Source organism: Tauraco erythrolophus, chromosome 12 (genome assembly GCF_009769465.1).
Source record: "Tauraco erythrolophus isolate bTauEry1 chromosome 12, bTauEry1.pri, whole genome shotgun sequence".
In the NCBI taxonomy this organism is placed as follows: domain Eukaryota; kingdom Metazoa; phylum Chordata; class Aves; order Musophagiformes; family Musophagidae; genus Tauraco; species Tauraco erythrolophus.
In genome coordinates this window covers 13,904,755-13,922,822 of record NC_141476.1, presented here as the reverse complement: position 1 = coordinate 13,922,822, position 18,068 = coordinate 13,904,755, and positions in this window count along the sequence as shown.

Sequence of the window (18,068 nt, the reverse complement as noted above, 5' to 3'; positions counted from 1 at the left end):
GAAACATCATTACTTTTACACTGGACTTTAAAAAAGTATATTATCACTGCTGATGTTATGTGTATGTATTTTAAAAGTAATTTCCCTGGACTCCAATAAAACGTTCTAACAGAGTTTTGCTCTCTAAACAATTTTAACCCGTGTTTCGCGTTCTGGGCAGTACTTTTGGCCCCCAGGCAGCGCAGAAGAAAAATTGCTGGCTAAGTAACACCAGATGCAGGAGGGACCGCTGCCGCTAGAGAGCTCCCAGATGAGGCGGCCTTTCAGCCTGAAATACAAATATGTTTTGTAATGAAAGCAGAAACCCTCTTTCACTTTAGGACACAGGCACCAGCCTTGAAACATGGAAAGGTTTCTTGCTTGCGCTGCAGCAAGAGGCATCATTATCTATAATTACATTTTTCATACTTTAAATGGAAAGCCCCAAGGCTGCCCTCCCTCCACAGCAAGGTTTGAAAAATTATCTTAAATGTTGGCTTTTAAGTCAAGTCACATAGTGGGGCTGATCTCAGGGGTGAATGAAAAGCTGCTGCAGCCCTTCGATAAGGCTGTCTGCGCAGGGGTTACGCGTCGGCCGTCGTCTCGTGCGCTGTCGGCGGTGAAGCCCCGGGGATGCCGCGTGTCACCTGGAATTACAGCGCTGCAGTCAGAGCCTCCTGCTCCGGGGAAGAAGGGCAGGGGGCACCTCTCCCCTCCCTCTCCCTCACTCGGGCTCCTCTTTCATTGAGGCTCCTGTTTTGGGGGCCAAAGTCACCTTTCGTGTACCTCGGTGCTCGAGGGGGCTGGCCATGGCCAGCTGTGGTCCCTTGGGAATCACCTGGGCAGGAAAAGACACTGACGGGTGCATCAGCCTGGGGGAGCTGGCTGAGGTTTGTGTTATTTATATGGGGCTAAAACGCGCTGGATTCATTCAAGGGTGTAGGCAAAGCTCATGTCCCTGGGAGCTTGCAAGTGAAGCCCAGGCACAGGGTGCGGGTGGGACGTGCCGGTGTCAGAGCCACAGGTCGCTGGAGCCTCATGTTTGTCATTTGTTCTGAGCACTTCATCACCAGCCATGAGGACCCATAGGGGCTCCTGCAAATGTGAGGGCTGATGTGCTGGAAAAGACACGGAGGTTAAGCAGGGATGGGTAGCAGCTGGGCACAGCACAGTGAGTGCCCCTGTGCCCAAGGGGCACTGCAACGCCCCGGGGCATGGCACGACTGTGGGGAACCTCCAGGCCAGCTCGGGCCCCGCTGCCTTCCTGCTGGCCCTTGGAAACGCTCCTGTCCCTGCCATGCGTGGCCATCCCAGTGAGCGCCGGCAGCCTTTCCACCTGGCACCTCCTTCTGCCGAGGAGGCTGGTAAGTGTTCATGCCTGTCCCTTTCCTCCAACTGCTGCCACAGCCGAGTGGGAGGGCAGCCCACATGTGACAGCAACTCCAACAGCAGGGTTTTGTACCGAGCTATGATTTCATACCCAATGTGGTGTTTGAAGAGGCCTTTGCCAGGGCCAGACTTAGGTTAGTTTCCTGGAGGGCAAGAGCCTAAAAATTCCCATCTGCCAACTCTGAACAGCCTGCATGGGGCATGTGTGGTGGCTACAGGTGAGAGCAAGCCTGCAGCAGGGGACGGGGATAGAGAGCAGCTCCTCAAAATGCAGAAAGTGTTGTGCAGCAGAGAAGCACAAGAGGAACGTGGAGGTCAGGGCTGACACCATCACGTAACCATTTTATGTATCTTGCTGGAAATAGGAGTATTTTGAGTTCCTGATTGCTGGCCTTACCGGGTCCTGTGCATTGTGGTAGTACCCTGTGCAGGGCCCCATGCCAGTGCACAGGGAGCTGGAAGCCCAGTGGGCTGCGAGGGCCAAACAGAAGCATCCTCTTCCCTTTGCTCTGGCACAAGCAAACACCCTTTCATCTTAAACTGGACCACCAAACCCCATCCCTGCCCGCAGGAACCTCTCTCTGATCAAAGCAAGGGGGAGGTGGGTGCCCAGGAATGGGCATGGCCAAGATAGGTCTGGCTTGGGGGCTTCTGGCAGCAGGACTGGGGCTGGGATGTTTTAGGGCCACCTCCCAGTGCACCCTTGCAGATCTGGGTTTTATCTCTGCCAGAAGAGGTTTCCACCCTCTGCAATTTCCCAGGGGCTTGGTGAGAAAGGGGAAAATTGCTCTCAAAGGTTTTCCCCTTCCCTTCCCAAGCGTAAGCCCCTGGGTTCTCCGACAGGGATTTGGAAGCCACAGGAATGCATGGGAATACGGGAGGCTTCGGGACGGGGCTTGCGGGGTGTAGGTTGCTAAAAGGAAGATCTCGCCGAGGGCTTCTCTGCAGCAAACTCACCCCCAAGTCTCAGAGCAGAACCACTCACGCAGACCCCGGTGTCCTGGTTATGCTCAGGTGCGTGCCCTCGCCTGCGGCAGCCTGGCACAAGGCTGTGCTCAGCGTCCCCGGCAAGGGACGAGTGCGGAAGCGCAGCTGGCCCTGACGATATTCCACTGTCCAGGGCGTGAAGGAGTTAAACTTTTCAGATGGAAAACGAACTGAAGATCAAACCAGCAGCCTGGTGACCTCCCGCTGCTGGGACAGCAGCAACTCCCCAGCCCCAGCTCGGCAGTTTCATCCATCGGCTGGTGGGGCCGGAGGGAGCAGCAACCGGTAGGTGCGAGGGGTGGGGTGGGGTGGGCGGGCGTCGTGCAGGACCCCGGGGCCGGGGCTGGAGGGCAATGGCAGGGTGGGACGGTCGGTGGGATGGAGGGAGCGCTGGGAGGGTTGTCCATGATCCACTTTCAGAAAAGGGATTGCTCAAAGCAAGCTTGTCCTAGGGACACTGGGGGAAGCGCCGTTTCTCCCCTTTTGGGACACCCAGTCTGCCGATCCTGAGCCTTAGGGAACAACGTGGGTTTGTAATTGAACTCCTTGTATGCAGCGAGGGAGGGTGTTGTGGGTTTATTTCTCCCTGATGAGGAAGGAATGATGGCCATATTCTTTAATGCTGTCTCTGATGATGGGCAGCTATTTACCAATAAACACAAAAAGCGTGGGATGTCGGTTTACGGTTTCTAAACAATGAAAGATCTTCTTGGTATAAATGGAAATTGTTGTGGTTTTTTCCCTTGAGCTGAAAACATCGTGGTCTGATTCTGAGGGATATCAGGCATAGCCTGTTGTGCTAACTCTGCGTTGCCTCCCTGGCTCTTTGGTTTACTGAATGATAGCGAACACTCACTGGTTCAAAGACACTGTGCCAGTACTTGAATGTTTATTTTGCAGTAGTGAAGTGGTGTAGCCTTACCTAAGGATTTGCATAAACATTTATCATATAATTTACATTGCAAAATGTAATCATTTTACATTATAGTAATAATTATTCTTCTTCAGAAATCAAGGCTGCATCAAAAGTCATGATCATTTCTGGCAAAGAAACAAGGATTATGCTTAGTTCAAAGAAAAACAAGTGGAACCACACCCCTATGAAATTAAAATTAAAGTAGTATATTGTTCCCCTCGCCCCAAGAATACCCTCAACCCTTATGATGTTACATGTTTTTCCTTAGAAAGACACCAGAAAATAAACTTCTGAGACTCTCCTTTTTTAAAAATTGAAACGATCTTGGGATGGTGCCTGAAGGAGCTTGCCAGGCGGATGGCTGCTAAGCGGTAGTTTCTGACCAGGCGACTGGAATTGCAATCACCATGTTTCAGAGTCGGGAAACCTCAGATTGCTCTTTACTGGCCTCCCAGTCCCTACAACCTGATTCCCACAAGGTACTTTCTGGTCAGAGATGAGACTCTTGATTACAGAAATGCAAATCTCCTGATAACCGCTCTTGACTTGTTCTTACATATCACGGAGAATAAGTCAGTGTTATTCTTTGGAAGCATGAACTTCTTCACGTGGTGAGAAAGAACACAGCAATTTTTATTAACTTCTTAATGACAGCCCGTGGGAACGTGCTTTGTGGTGAGCACAACCTGCGAGTCCTCCTGCCTTGGCCCCAGCACCTCTCCCAGGGGCTGCTGACAGAGCCGGGGACCCCTCCGCTGATCGTCCGAAAACCACGCAGGGGAAGCAATAATCCGAGCAGGGGAAAGGAGGCTGCAGCATGTGTTAAGAGAGAAGCTCTGAGAAGTCATTAGTAGAAATGCAGCGGGGAGCCCCGCTCCTGAGGGCACCCCGGAGTCAGCCTGTGGCTGCTCAGCGAGGCCGATGGGGCATTTGGGGCCAGGCAGTATCTGATATAGGTGACATCGGGTGGGTCCCAGATGTTTCGTCTCTTAGGACAGTTGGGAAGGGATGGTGGATGCTACAGCTTTTGCTCTGCGGCTCGTTGGCTCGATGTCTTCCCGCAACGGTGGGGTTTGCCCTGCGGACATCCCCATCTGCCCCTCGTTGTCCATAACTGAAGTCACAGGGAAAAATGCCTGTAGGCAGGTGGTAACGTGTCCAAGGGGTGCAGAACCTGCCCGGGCTGGTGGCGTTTTTTCAGCCGGGACTTGATGCTACTCCCGTTCAAGTAGATAATAAAACTCTCATTGATGTTTTTAATTTATTTATGCCTTTCTATGGCCCCTCCATTACCACTGCAACCGTGCCCGGCGTGTGCGAGTGCGCAGGGGTGCGCAGTGTGGCAGTGCAGAGGAGTCTGCTGTATCCTGTTTTTGTAAAGTGCTTTTCCTCTTAGTAGTCGTAGTGAAAACAAACATGTGGGAGAACAATGGGATTTTTTTTTCTATTTTCCTCTACATTTTTAAATACAATAAAAAAGCCTATTAAAATTAAATAAAGCGTGTTAACAAAAAAAAAAAAAAGAGGGATATCTATATGTTAGTGAGGAAAATAAGCCTAACTATGTGAACATGCAATTGCAAGCACAAAGGTCAGCCTGTATTTTTGCAGTTGAAAGCCTATTCATTAAACACTTTGTGAAAACAGGGCACTGGTAAAGCAGAACAATGCCTGTGCCCCAGAGCTGTTATCTCTAATAAGGGAGGGTCAGCTTCACACCCCAGAGAACCACCCTCGCGTGCTGCCACCGGACTTCGCAGTCTTCAGAGTCACCATCTCAGCAGGGAGCAAAGGGGACTCCATGGAAAGGATTTCCTTTCTTCAGATAAACCTGTGGGTGTTTTATTAGATGTGTTTAAAATATTTTGCGATAAGCAAATAACAGTAATTCTAGTTGCTGTAAAAATGGAAGTAATAGGAAGATACTAATTCTTTCTAGGAGTAAAACTTGGGATCACTGTTCATAGGACAAATGACCCCCAAGGAAACAGGGACTGTGAAATCAGTGATGAGGTACAATATAACAGGTGGGACAACCAGCTTAAATTGTCCTTATTGAAATTACATGTGTTTTAGAGAAACATCAGATGTTCATTTTTCCACGAGCAGTGGTGGAGGATCCGCTGTAACAACAGGTGGGTGAGGGTACAGTTAGTTGTTCACAACGTCAAAATGCTCCTGTTTGAAAATATATTTCCTTGGCGCACAGCTGCTTAGCTGCAGCTTTCTACCAGGGAGTCCTTTCCCTCTGGAGAGGGAGGACCCCTCGCCTCTGACATTGCTCTTCCCCGTGCAGGTGGTGCAGCCCGTGACCACGTCTGGCCTTGACCTTCTCACCAGCGGATTGGAGTCCTGAAGCCCTTTGCTACAAGGTGGGTTTCCCGTGCCAAAGCCATCATCGTCACCACTCTCCCTTTTCTCATTGTCTTTTCTGAGTGGTGGATATCACACCTGGATGCAGGTTTCCAGCAGGTTTCCAGTATGTTGATATGGTATGAGATTATTCATGCCACTAACACAGTCCAACGTTCTTCTGATAGAGAAACTTGCACTAGACCCAGAAAAATAGAAGACAAACTCCTCTTTTAAAAGAGATCACACTCAGGGATCTCCAGATGTCACAGACTTAGGTTTGCTTTGTGTTTGAGTGTCACCAGTTTATTAACTAATCCCCTGTTGTGGCTGCTGCCTCCAGTGTGGCTGTGTGGGCACCGAGGTGGGGACACCTTCCTGGCCCCATCCATTGATGAGCAGGTGAGGAGGGCTGAGGATGTACTGGTGGGACTGGATTTCATGCCAATGTGTTTCATTTCTGTTGAGATCGAAGTGCTTTGTGAAACCCTGTACGAATTTGAAGGGATTATATTAAGGGTGAGAAAAAGAAACAAAGTGAAATAATGTCAAAATACTGCACCCAGTGTTCTTCAAGGTGTAACATTTCAGATTTGTTTTGAAACAACATATCCTTTCAAGAATTGGTTTGCTTTTGTTCTCTTGTAACACGTTATACAAAGTCAAAAAGAACGGTTTTGAAGTGCCTGAAACTGAGGGCAGCAGCTTTTTACCATCCTCCCTCTGAGAGCCGTACACACCGGGGGTTTGGCTCCGACTCATAGTGATCCTAAATTTAAAAATCCTTTCAAAATAGGGCTCAACCTTTCTCACAGCTCTCTTCATAAAAAGCTGAATGTTGAAGTGATAATGTTCAGAACAAAGAACGCTTAGTGTAAACATTTAGTTTATACTAAATAAATTACACTTGGTCTTACAGTCACGTTACTGGTGACAGCTCCTACAGCCTGCACCCTTCCCCTGTAATGCACCAGAACGAAGGAAATATACATCGTTGGGAAAAGTTCCATGTCTTTTGTCAAAGAGCCCAACTGCTGTCAGCAAACATATTGTGGGAATATGAATCTGGAAACAAACAGATCATTAGAGGGTGAGTTAAGGTTTTGTGATTTAATTCTAAACATGTTGAGTGAGGGAACCAGAGATGCACGATGCCAGGAAAACTCTGCACCAGAAGGTTTTTTTTTCTCTAATGAAAGCTGGTATTTTTATTGACTACAAAGTGCTTTGGGTGACAAAGATTGTTACATATGGAAAATATGAAGTTCCGTTTGTTCTGGAGAGTTACGGAGATCACTGGATTAGAAGTAATGCTGTGCCGATGCAAGTTTTACGTTCTTTCCTTTCTTTGTGGAAATGATTCATCCATTTACAGAGCTTTGTTAACAAGGTACAATAATTTTCCGATGTTAAAAAGAGAATGTATACGGGGGACCTCTGCTTGCACAGAGAGCAGTGACTTGTGGCTTGTGCAGTCACATCTCCTTCACCTGGGTCGGGCCAATCCTAGGCACAAATACAAACTGGGCACAGAGTGCGTTGAGAGTAGCCCTGAAGAGAAGGATTTGGGGGTGTTTATAGATGAGAAGCTCAACATGAGACGGCAGTGTGCTCATGTGGCCCAGAAGGCCAACCGCATCCTGGGATGTATCAAGAGAAGCGTGGTCAGTAAGTCAAGAGAGGTATTCTTCCCCTTCACTCTGCTCTTGTGAGACCCCACCTCGAACACTGCATCCACTTCTGGTGTCCCCACCATAAGAGAGACATAGATTTGTTGGAGCGTGTTCAGAGGAGGGCCACAAAGATGATCCAGGGGCTGGAGCACCTCTGCTACGAGGACAGGTTGCAGGAGCTGGGATTGTTCAGCCTTGAAAAGAGAAGACTTCGGGGGGACCTAATAGCTGCCTTCCAATACCTGAAGGGAACCTACAGGAAGGCTGGGGAGGGTTTTTTTACAAGAGTGTCCACTGATAGGACAAGGGGAAATGGGTTTAAGTTGAAGGAGAACAGATTTAGATTAGATCTTGGGAAGAAATTCTTCAGTACGAGGGTGGTGAGACTTTGGAATAGATTGCCCAGAGAGGTTGTGGATGCCCCCTCCCTGGAGGTGTTCAAGGCCAGGTTGGACAGAGCCTTGAGTAGCCTGATCTAGTTGAGAGGCGTCCCTGCCCATGGCAGGGAGGTTGGATAAGATGATCTCTAAGGTCCCTTCCAGCCTATGCCATTCTATGATTCTATGATTCCATGATCTCTGGTCGGATTATGTCTGTGCTTTGCCCTATTGCAACTGTAACGGGGCTGAGAAAAAAAATATTAATTCCCCGTTCAGAACACCCTTGGTGGGCAGAGCCCGTGCCAGGGCGGCGGTGCTGTCCAGCCTGCTCTGACTGCTGGAGCCGCTTGGGCTGAGGACTGTCAGGGAGCCAGAGGAGCTCTTTGGAGATCTTCTTGAGAGGACCCAGAAATCACCTGTGGAGTCCTGAGAGGGCCCCACCGTTCCCAGGGTTTTAGGGAAACACAGCGCGAGGCGGCAGGCAGTGGGAGTGCCCCGGGGGAAGGGAGGGAGCCAGACCCCGGCTGCTGCCTGAGATGCTGATCCCCTGGGGTGGACCAAGCGATGGCGACCAGACTTGTGCCTCTTCTGGGCTTTCAGTTCTTCTGCAGCATCCCAAAGGTCCACCCACTGTGTCTAGACGCATCGCTGTAGAACGGATATCCCGATCTGCCCCAGCCCGGCTCTGCAGGGACAGTTGCAAGGCAGCCTGTGTCCTTGTGTATTTTGGCAGATGCTGGAGCTTTGCTCTCTCAGGGAAAAGCCACTTTGGTCTCTCCCCTTTCTATAGCCAGACAGCTACTGTCTTGGCCTGTGGCTATTCCAATGGCAGCCTGAGCTGCTCCGTTGTACTGAAGAGGAGAAGGTTAGGGTGAGTGAGCAGTAGGATATCTCCACCTCGGAGTGCACCACTGAGCTCACACAGACCTGGAAGTCTTCAAAAGCTGCTCCTCTGACCAGCACCTATCCCTGGAGTGCTTTCTTCAGCAGCTCTGGATGCCTCTGCTGGTAATGGTTTCCTGCGTACTGCCACACTAATGAAAACTGAAAATCTCCTGAGATGGTCCACCTTGTCCACCTGCTGCTTCCTCTCCAGCACTGCCCAAGCACATCCTGGTTTTCCCCAAAATACAAGCATCTGCTTTCTGTGATGCTCCAAGGATGAGTATCCTGCCTGCACCATTAACCTGGACACAAATAGGATATGAGAAGAGGGGGGAGAAAAACATTTATTTCCTAGAGTCTTTGACAAGACAGCAAAACACTGCTGCTCTTCAGGAGCAGAAAGACGCTTTTATTGGAGTAAATGTCTCTGCAAAGCTGGCCCCAGCTCCACGAGCTGCTTGGGGCCAGGGGAGAGCCTCCCTGGGGGATGATGGAGCTCAAACTTGGAGGTGACTTCAGCTGCCCCGGCTGCTGGTGGTCCTTTTGCTGGAAGATTTCCCCGTGCCGAGAGTGTGTCTTCTCCCGCCCGGCCCTTTGGCTGTGCTGCCTGTGGTGCAGTCAGGCTCTCAGTTATTTAAATGCTGAGTTTTATTTGCTGTTAATTTTATAGCGAGGCGGAGGTTGATCAATATTTTCTGCTATTTCCTGCCTTCTCTCACAACGCCAGTTCAAATTGTTATTAACAAACCAACCGCCCTTCAAAAAAACCCAGCCAGCTCCATGAATTCCAGCCCAGCACTCGGGGCAGCAGTTATGTGGGATACACAGGATGCACCGATGCTCATCACAAGTGGAAGGAGCAGTTTTTTCCTGACGTTCTTTTCCACCTGAGAGAGAGTGCTGGAGCAGGAGCGGTCTGCAGAAGCACGGGAGCGCTGCCTGGAGATGTTAAGCTGGAGTGAGAAGATACCAGATGACAGTTTCAGCAAATCTGCCCATCAGGTTCTGAGGCTGTGTAGAGAAGTGGTAATGGGTGGGATAACATGTTGTTTATTGCAAACAGGCATCTGCAGTCGGCTCGAAGGTCTGGATGTCCGACCTCCCTGCTACATGCATCAGAACCCCTGTTAAGAGTTTCAGCCCCCAAATTCAGCCTCCAAAGCCAAACGGCGATGGTACCGCATTCGCTTTTCATTTCTGCATGGGCACCGTGCCCGTGCAGTTATAATACAGCTGACTCTGATTTTCATATAGTTCATTGTTTACTTATGACTTACTATAAAGTTGAGCTTGTCTTATTTATGAGCAGCCATGAAGATATGGGATTTCATCCACTGGGTGATGACTCATTCATTGGGTTGGACTCTTTAGCTCCTAATACGTGACATACTTTGGACTATTGGATGAACAGCATTTCTGCGTGAGCCCAAATTAAATGCAGCGAATGGAAATAATTAGTTATTTGTTTTTAAAATCATGTTTGTAGCTGGGTTTGTGCTGGTTCAGCTCCCGGCTCGTTGCACCGATGTGCACAAGGGCAGGGTGAGTGGCCGTACGGCTGCGGCGGAGAGGTGACGAACAGCATTTCAGGGTCAGACGTCCAAGCACGCCAGGGACGACTTTGCTTTGTTTCTGTTGCACAAGGAAGAACTTTGCAGCACAGGAGCGTTTGATACTTTCTATGAACTGTAACGACTGCAATGTCTCTTGTGCTGCTGCAAACGATTTGAGAAACTAATTTGTAAAATCACTCATAAAAATCTCATGTTCTTTCTGTAATAATAAAGCTCCTCGGCTGGAAAAAGAAATACAAATCTTCAGAAAGAGTGGCTCAGCAGGAGAGTACTTGAGCTGCTCTTGTCTCAGGCACGCTTTCCCCTCCTGTGGGTGCGTCATGCCCAGTGAGTTCAGCAGTCAGGATTCACGCACAGTCAGAACGTCGCCCCTGGTAACGCTCAACCACGTAAGGAAAATGAGAAGTTTTCTAAAACCTTTTCCCCCTTCTCCTGCCCACAGCTCTCACGGATGGGACAGGTACACGGAAAACATCCGAGTAACTTTGTCGCAGCGAGCGGTTGTTATGGCTTACAAGTTTTTGCAGCCAGGAGCCCTGCCAGCAGAAATTTATGCCTCCTTTTCAGCGGTGATGACGCTTCCCAGAGCTTTCGGCTGGCGGATGGCTGGGAGGCAGTGGCAGGGCGTGTGGGGGACTCGCCATGACATAACCGCATTCCTGCGGCATTAGGAGATATTCCCAGGCCGCGGCAGGGGCAGCACGTCCCCTTCCCTGCCTCCCACCCACCCGCGGTGCTTCCCGAGGCTCGCAGAGAGCGAGCGAGCCCTTCGCCTGCGCCGCATTTAGGCGATTTCCCCGCTGCGGGTTTGCAAGGATTTTTATCAAATTAAACTATTATCTGCTTTTCTAGGGGTTCCTCCGGTGCTGGGAGCGCGAGGGCCGGCCCGTGCCCTGCACCCAGCGGGGCAAGCTTTGGTGCCGGCCGTGGCGGGGCCAGCGCGGGCCCCGCGGGGAGCGCCCCGGGGCCGCGGGCGGCGGCGGTAGGTGGCAGCATCGGGAAATGTTCGCGCGTGGGGATCGCCGTTCCCGGGCGGCCCCGCCTCACGGAGCCCGCCGCACGCCCCTTCCCACCGCCCCAGGGCCGTGCTCCGAGCGCCTGGAGCCTGCCAGCCCCCTGCCCAGCCCTGCATCCGCGGGCTCGGTCCTGCGTGGGACACTCGCCCGTGGAGGCTGCCTCCTTGCCGCGTCCCGCCCAGCTGCGCGTCCACAGCAGAGCTGCGGTGGGTGGGTGGCTTCGTTTCCAACCCTCAGGTGATTTACAGGCGTTTATCCAGCCCTGGGTTGAGGTGCCCTTCGCAGAGCCCTCTGGGGCAGCGACTGCCTTTACCGTATCCGTCCTCCAAGGCCGGCAGCTAAATGGACTTTGTGCTAATTACCCTTTCTAAGAGCTGTCAGAGGGGTTGGGATTTGCCGGGAAGGGAAACTGAGCTGCACCAGCCGCTGCTCTCCTGCCTTGGGCCTTCCAGGCTGTGGTACAAACGACGAAGCCGTTTTCCAGTTGCACTTTGCCAGTTTGCACCACTTCATTGCACCCCCCGCTTTGCTACTGGAAACTTGCTGCTGTCAAGGAACCAGGGAGAGGATTTGTGCTTTGCAGAAGGAAAATTCGCTATTGCCGTGAGGACTACAGAACATACGGTGGGCCAGTGCCTCCCCAGGTTTGCGCGTGGCTGGGCACACCGCTGCCAAGGCTGGCAAAGGAGCAGGAGGAAGGCTCCTGTGAGGCTGAACCAGCCTGTCACAGGGCAGGGCACGGCTCGTCTGTGTGCACAGAGCTCCCAGGGCCCGGGCTGCAGCTGCCCCGCAGTACTCGTGTCAGCCAGGCACTGGCAGCACCACTGCATTAACAGCCAGATTTGTGCTTTTCTCACAGGAGCAAAGGCTCTTGCTGTGGAGTCTTCCCAGCTACTGCTCCCAGAGAGACAGAGATAGCGCAGGTGTGCTGGCGCGCACCCTGCGCAGCCTGATGCTTTAAGACACAGTCATACCAGGGGCTTGCCAGCCAGCCGTGGCTGGTGCCAGACGGATCGAAGTCCATGCATACAAAGTTCAACAAAAAGGAGATGTATCCAGAAGACCATTGCCGTGTGGAAAGCAGGAGAACGGGCTTCTTGTGGGTACGCCCGGCCCTGCCGGAGTGTGTTGCAAACTGGGGGGTGTGAGGGATGTTCTTGGTCCTCAGAGGAGCTGCTGCCGCCTCCCTGCCCAGGCTTGAGCCTCAGAGAGGCCAAAAGCAAACAAGGACCATCAGAAGCACCTGGGCAGCCACCGTGCCCGTGCAAGAAGTCAGTGACTCTGAGAGGGCAACAATGATAACCCGGAGCTTTGCAAGGCTCCTGCAGCCCTACCCAGGCACTGGTGGGGTCCCCACTGCCAGGCTTCCGCAGGGCTCATATGTATCATGACTGGCCTCAGCTGGATTGCCTCCATCCTGCTGCAACCCATGTTATCACCATGTCTGTGAAGATAAAACTGCTTACCTGAGGCTCCTGTATCTAAATCTCACTCTTCCCTCTCCCTTTTTTAACAACACTGTTATGGTAATGGGGCAGCTGGGTCTAAGGCACAGTGACCGCTCTCAAAAAAGGGTCTCAAGCCATGACCCAACCCTGTTCCTTTGTTACATTTTGCTCTTGCTCACTTCAATTAGCAGGACTGGGCTTGGTAGGGCTCCTATTTTCCCCTCTGTGCCATACTAGCCCCTGTGTTGGTGTTTTAACCCGCAGGGAAGCCACAACGTGTTTACAAAGACACGGTTCCTTGCTGGGAGCACCGTACCAGATGGCTGATGTGCAGTGCAGTGCCAGCTGCAGTGTGGCTGAATTGCCTTTGAAATACGTTGTTCTTTGATTGAAAAGGTTCTATTTTTACTTTTTGGTCTTTTTCAATCAGATAGTGTGTGACCAGGCTCATTCTTGATATTATCTCCCGTTTCAGGTCTCTGTCAGGCACACAAGGAGCAAGAGGTACCAGCTGCCCAGCTAGCTCCACTGGTAACACCTTTCTGATGCCATCTTCTCCCAATAGCATATCTTTTATTGCTTTTGGGGTTTTTTTGGCTGGTGATTTTGGAAATCCAGGAATCACCACTGTGAGACAAGCAGGAACATGAGAATCACGGGTTTTTCCCTACAAGACACGGGCAGAGCCAGAGCAGAGCAGGGGTCCCCACAAGCGAATCTCATAGTTTTTAGGAAAAGTTTACACCCAGAAAGGTCTGAGGAATAGGTAAAGCACAGATTGTGCCATGAGGATAAGTGATCAGCTCAGCTTTCTTCCTGCCCTGTTTTCTCCCATCTGGTGGCTCTGGTTTCTCTGAACAAACCCCATGGAGCCACCCCTAGACACGCAGCCCTCCAGTTCCTGCTGGAGGCTGTGCCAGCACGCACAGCCCAAGGTTTCCTGAGTTGCCGCCTTCCTCCCACCCATTCCCAGAGTGGAATCTCCCATTATTTTCTGGGACAGCGGCAACACCCTGCCCTTTTCCCCCAACGGCTGCTTCTTGTACCCGTGCACCCGCCTCCGCCTCTCCTCCTCGCAGGGTGTTGCTGGGCAGAGCTCAGCTGTGGGACATTGTTATGCTGCACTATATTAACAGCAGAATTGACTAACAACTACGCAGGGGGAATGGTGGCTTGAGGCTGGTGACTGCTGGCCAGTTCCAAGTGCTTTTCTTCCACCCTTGACTCTTCCTAATTCTCACCCAAATCAATGGGATGCTGCCCACAGAGGCCTCTGCCATTCCTTCTAGTTCTGCAACACGTTTAAAAGGTCAGCTCCCTTTCGAGCAGAGAAATGCCTGCAAATATACAGCCTCACACATAGAAGCATTTATGGAGGAAGTTAAATTCTCTAATTGCTTGGCTGGATCAAGACCAGGCTGCCAGTGCCGCACCAGGCTGAGCAGCAGAACAATGCAGGGCCCTTGTGTCCTTGTGCGCCAGCCAAGGCTTATCAGCCCGTGTAGGGGCTAATAAAGTAGCTTTCAAAATGAGTCAGTAGACTTAAGGGTTCTTATGCAAGATTGCTGTCTGGGAACATTTTTGTGAGAAATGTTTAAAAGAAAAAAAGGAGAATGACTTCAGCCTTTTGCAAAAAGCAATTCCACTTAAAGTGGGTTTTTGGGTTTTTTGATCGATTATTCACCGTCATGAGAACAGTACAATGAGGACAGTAGATATGAGCGCCGCGCTGCACCGTGCCTTTCTCCTGAAACAGCCGGGATGTGCGTGTTGTCACTCACCCTGTGCACTGGCATTCTCGTCCACGCGGCTGCTGCATCCCGGGGCGCGCGCCAGGAGAGCCGAGCGACCTCCCCCTTTGGCTGCACACAGGTCAACCGTTTTGTTTATGTCACACAGAAGGGCTTTGGTTTGTTTAAAAAATATACACTGTTCCCCTGGAAAGCGTTCCTTCCTCCCCTTCATCCAGCTGTCCCAAGGAGGAGCTTGGCTGCTCCTCTGCAGTCAAACACAACTATTCATCTGTACCCCGGGTTAAAACAACTTCGAAGAGTAACTGGGAGCACCTGGAATTTCATGGAGTCCGTGACATCTGGCAGATGTGAAATGTTTTATTCCGGTTTTACACCATTACTCCCGTGAACTCCAACTCATGGCATACAAGCACAAGAAAAGAAGCCCAGACCTTGAGAAAAATGGGCGTATCATCGTAGGAAGAGAGCCTCGCTTACTCTGGATGCAAACATGAGCAGTAGGTAAAGCTGGAAGCAAGCACAGAAAATGGCTAATGAGGACCATGCCTGCGGTATCTGATACAGGCAGGAAGCTGCGATTAGCTGCACACTGGAGCATTGTGTGGTTTTGTATAGGATTTGACTTCCCAGGTCATGAAATCAGATCCTGAGTTATTTTAAAAATGAGTTGCTATTTCAAATTATTTTTCAACTTTGTGTTTGATATGTCAAGTCACATTTATTTGGGTAAGCTACGTTTCGCTCAGACACCCACAGCGCAGCCATCACTGCATTCCTGGTGCTCGGTGGGTGTTCTGGCTGGGAGCAGGCGCTGCTCTGGGGACGTCTGCGCTGCCAGGCATCATCCTCAGGTACCGACACAACTTTTATTTGGATTTTGCAAAGAGAAAGGTGCCTATCCATGGCTGCAAGTATACATTTCTCACTTAAAACTGTCTTTGCAAATTAGAAGTAAAATTAAACACCCTGCAGCAGTTTATCAATCAGAAAAATAGATGAATCTAGAAAAATTGATGAACTTTGCAGCATTTCCATAGGAGCAAGCAGGGAGGGTATTTTGGACAGAGAAACAAGGTGAATTCCCGAATGAGACACACTTCCAGGGAATGCCCAGTATGTGCTAAACAGATTCCAGTTTGGATGTCTCTCCTGATTTCAGCTGCCACAGGATAGCGAAAAGCAGGAGCAGCCTTGCTCTTGAGCCGTGTACAGCCTGTGTCAAAACCAGAGCTTTAGATTCCAGCTGCAAGTCTCTCCAGGATCCAAAGCAACAGCAGCACTCTAAGTTCTGGCAAAGCACTGTCTTTGCCAGATGGATGGCTGCTTTTGGCACCAATTTCAGCTTCTGGATACAGACATAATGCAGCAAGACATATACATACACGTATATAATGCAGCAAGACCTCTGCATACTGAAGAAAAATCATATTCTTCCAGACAGAAGAGAGATGAAAAAAATGCCCCAGACACAACTGCTCCTACAAGCAACTGTTGCTTGAATAGACTTCCAAATGATAAATTTCAACACAAGTTCCAGGATGAAGTCTTATATTTTTCAGAATATTTCTAGAGATTTCTCTGCCTAAAGATATCCCTCTGTTCGATTTGGACTGAACTGCTGCTCCGTGCTCTGGTATTGCTGTCTTCCCTGGATAACAGAGGTAGGAGGAAAAAGAAGATGGAAAAACTCAGAACAAGTTGTATCAGACATCCCAGCCAATATTTGTATGATGCAGAACTCCTTTGCTTTCCATAGAGCTGCTGAATAAGGAAAATGCAATCCATGACGCAATCCATTGAATTCATGCTTTGACTTGAACGACTTGTCTCAGTTTTGCTTCGCTTGGTAGCGACCACAGTAACAAAAGGAGAGGCTTAATGACTACTTTATCAATCGAGAAGAAACACTTCTATTGTCTTTTAAAACTCAGTTAATAGCGTACTGTGAGAAGAAAATGTGCAGAGTGTTTGGAAACCTTTGACGTGGGAGAGTGGGTGCTGCCCCCCGGGGACCTGGCTGTGACTGCTGAGCCAGGATCGGTGCTGCTGGCCGCACGGCAATGTCATTTATGGTCACTTAGTCATGAAATCCCATCGAGTTACGGTGTCTGCGGCTGCTGGAAAACCAAACCTTTAACTACTTTGGGCCTCAGCTCCTCTGTCTTTAACGTTAGCGGCTGAGTGCTGGATTAGCGGACGAGTCTCCCTGCGGCGCTGCGAGGATTAGCATCTGCACAGCGTTTTGAATGTGCTATAATTTATTTTATGGCATTTGTTGCACATGACTTTTGTTGCAGTGCACAATGCTGTTCTGTGTTTGGATAAGGCTATTATGTGCCAAAAACTTATAAATATTTAAAATCTCTGGATAAATTTCTAAAGCTAGCTGGGTGCTATAGCCCATGGTCTAGTTATTCCTTTTCCAAGCCATTGCCTTGACAACTCCCAGGCTTTGACAGCCCTGGGGTACAAACCCTCAGGGCGTTGTGGCTTTGACAGAAGCCTTTGGAAAGGACGGAGGCATCTTGCTGGCTTTTCACCACACATTTCTGCTGAGATGTGATGCATCTTCAAAGTAATTTGTACGGGGTTAGTTGTAGTGTAGGAAAAAAATTAGTGCTCTTGTGTATTAGCAGCACCTCTGAAATCTTTAAAAGATGATGTTTCTAGCTGCACAGATCCTCAGAGAGGTACTAACTGAACCATGATCTGCCAGTGGCAAAGCCCTTCCACCTGCAAAGGCTCAGCCCTGAACGCTTGGCCACAGCCGATTCCTGCTCTAAGCAAACTGTGCAGATGTTGGATTAACATTTGATACTAATTCTGATTCTTGTCCTCTTACGACCAAAGCAAGCTGTTGCTGAATAATGCGTCAAGCAGAGAACATGCACAGTGTCCCCAATGGCCAGGATCTCTCATAAATAGCCCATGATTCGGAGGAATCCAAGAACATATCATCACATGAGACTGTGATAAAGTCGATTACCCCGAAGCAGACCTCAGACTTCATTAGTCACCCCATCATGCGCTGCCTGTCCACTGATGTCAGCGAGGGCCTGCGCCGCCGCTCCCCACGCCCTTCTGCTTTTCCAAGCCAGGCTTTCACAGACCTTTCCTGCATGAAACAGCCAGCGGGCAGGGCTGCCCCTTCCCCCTACTATTAGGATACTCCAAAAATCTTACGGCAAATGTCCGTTGCGGAGTTGCACAGTATGCTTCCAGGGCCCCGAAAGGTGTGATAATAATCTGCGCTGAGATTAAATTTCCATTAAGGATTATCACGGATTCCAGGAAGAGCAGCAGCAGACCCGTAAAGGCCAGCCAACTTTTATTTACCTTTACCATTCAAACTATGCTCCTAATTATTTCATTCCTGCCTACAAAGCAGCTCCCTGTAAATTCACAGCGCCTAATGCCATACTCTGGCTTGAGAGACATCCTTCGATGTCTCTTAGCTAAACATAGAGAAACCAAATACCATTACAATTCATTCCATTTGTCAAGGCTGCATTTTCAAACACAAAATACTCTGAGCAGTTCTATGATAAAACATCAGGAATGTGGCAGTGGAAGACCTCTGCTGCTGCATAAACAGGGTCTTTTTAAGTCAAGCAGAGAATTATCATAAAGAGGGAGGAAGAGTATTTTTAAAACAGTGGAAAAAATTCAATGCTGTGTTTTGCAACTGCTTAAAGAGAACCAAAAAAGCAATGAC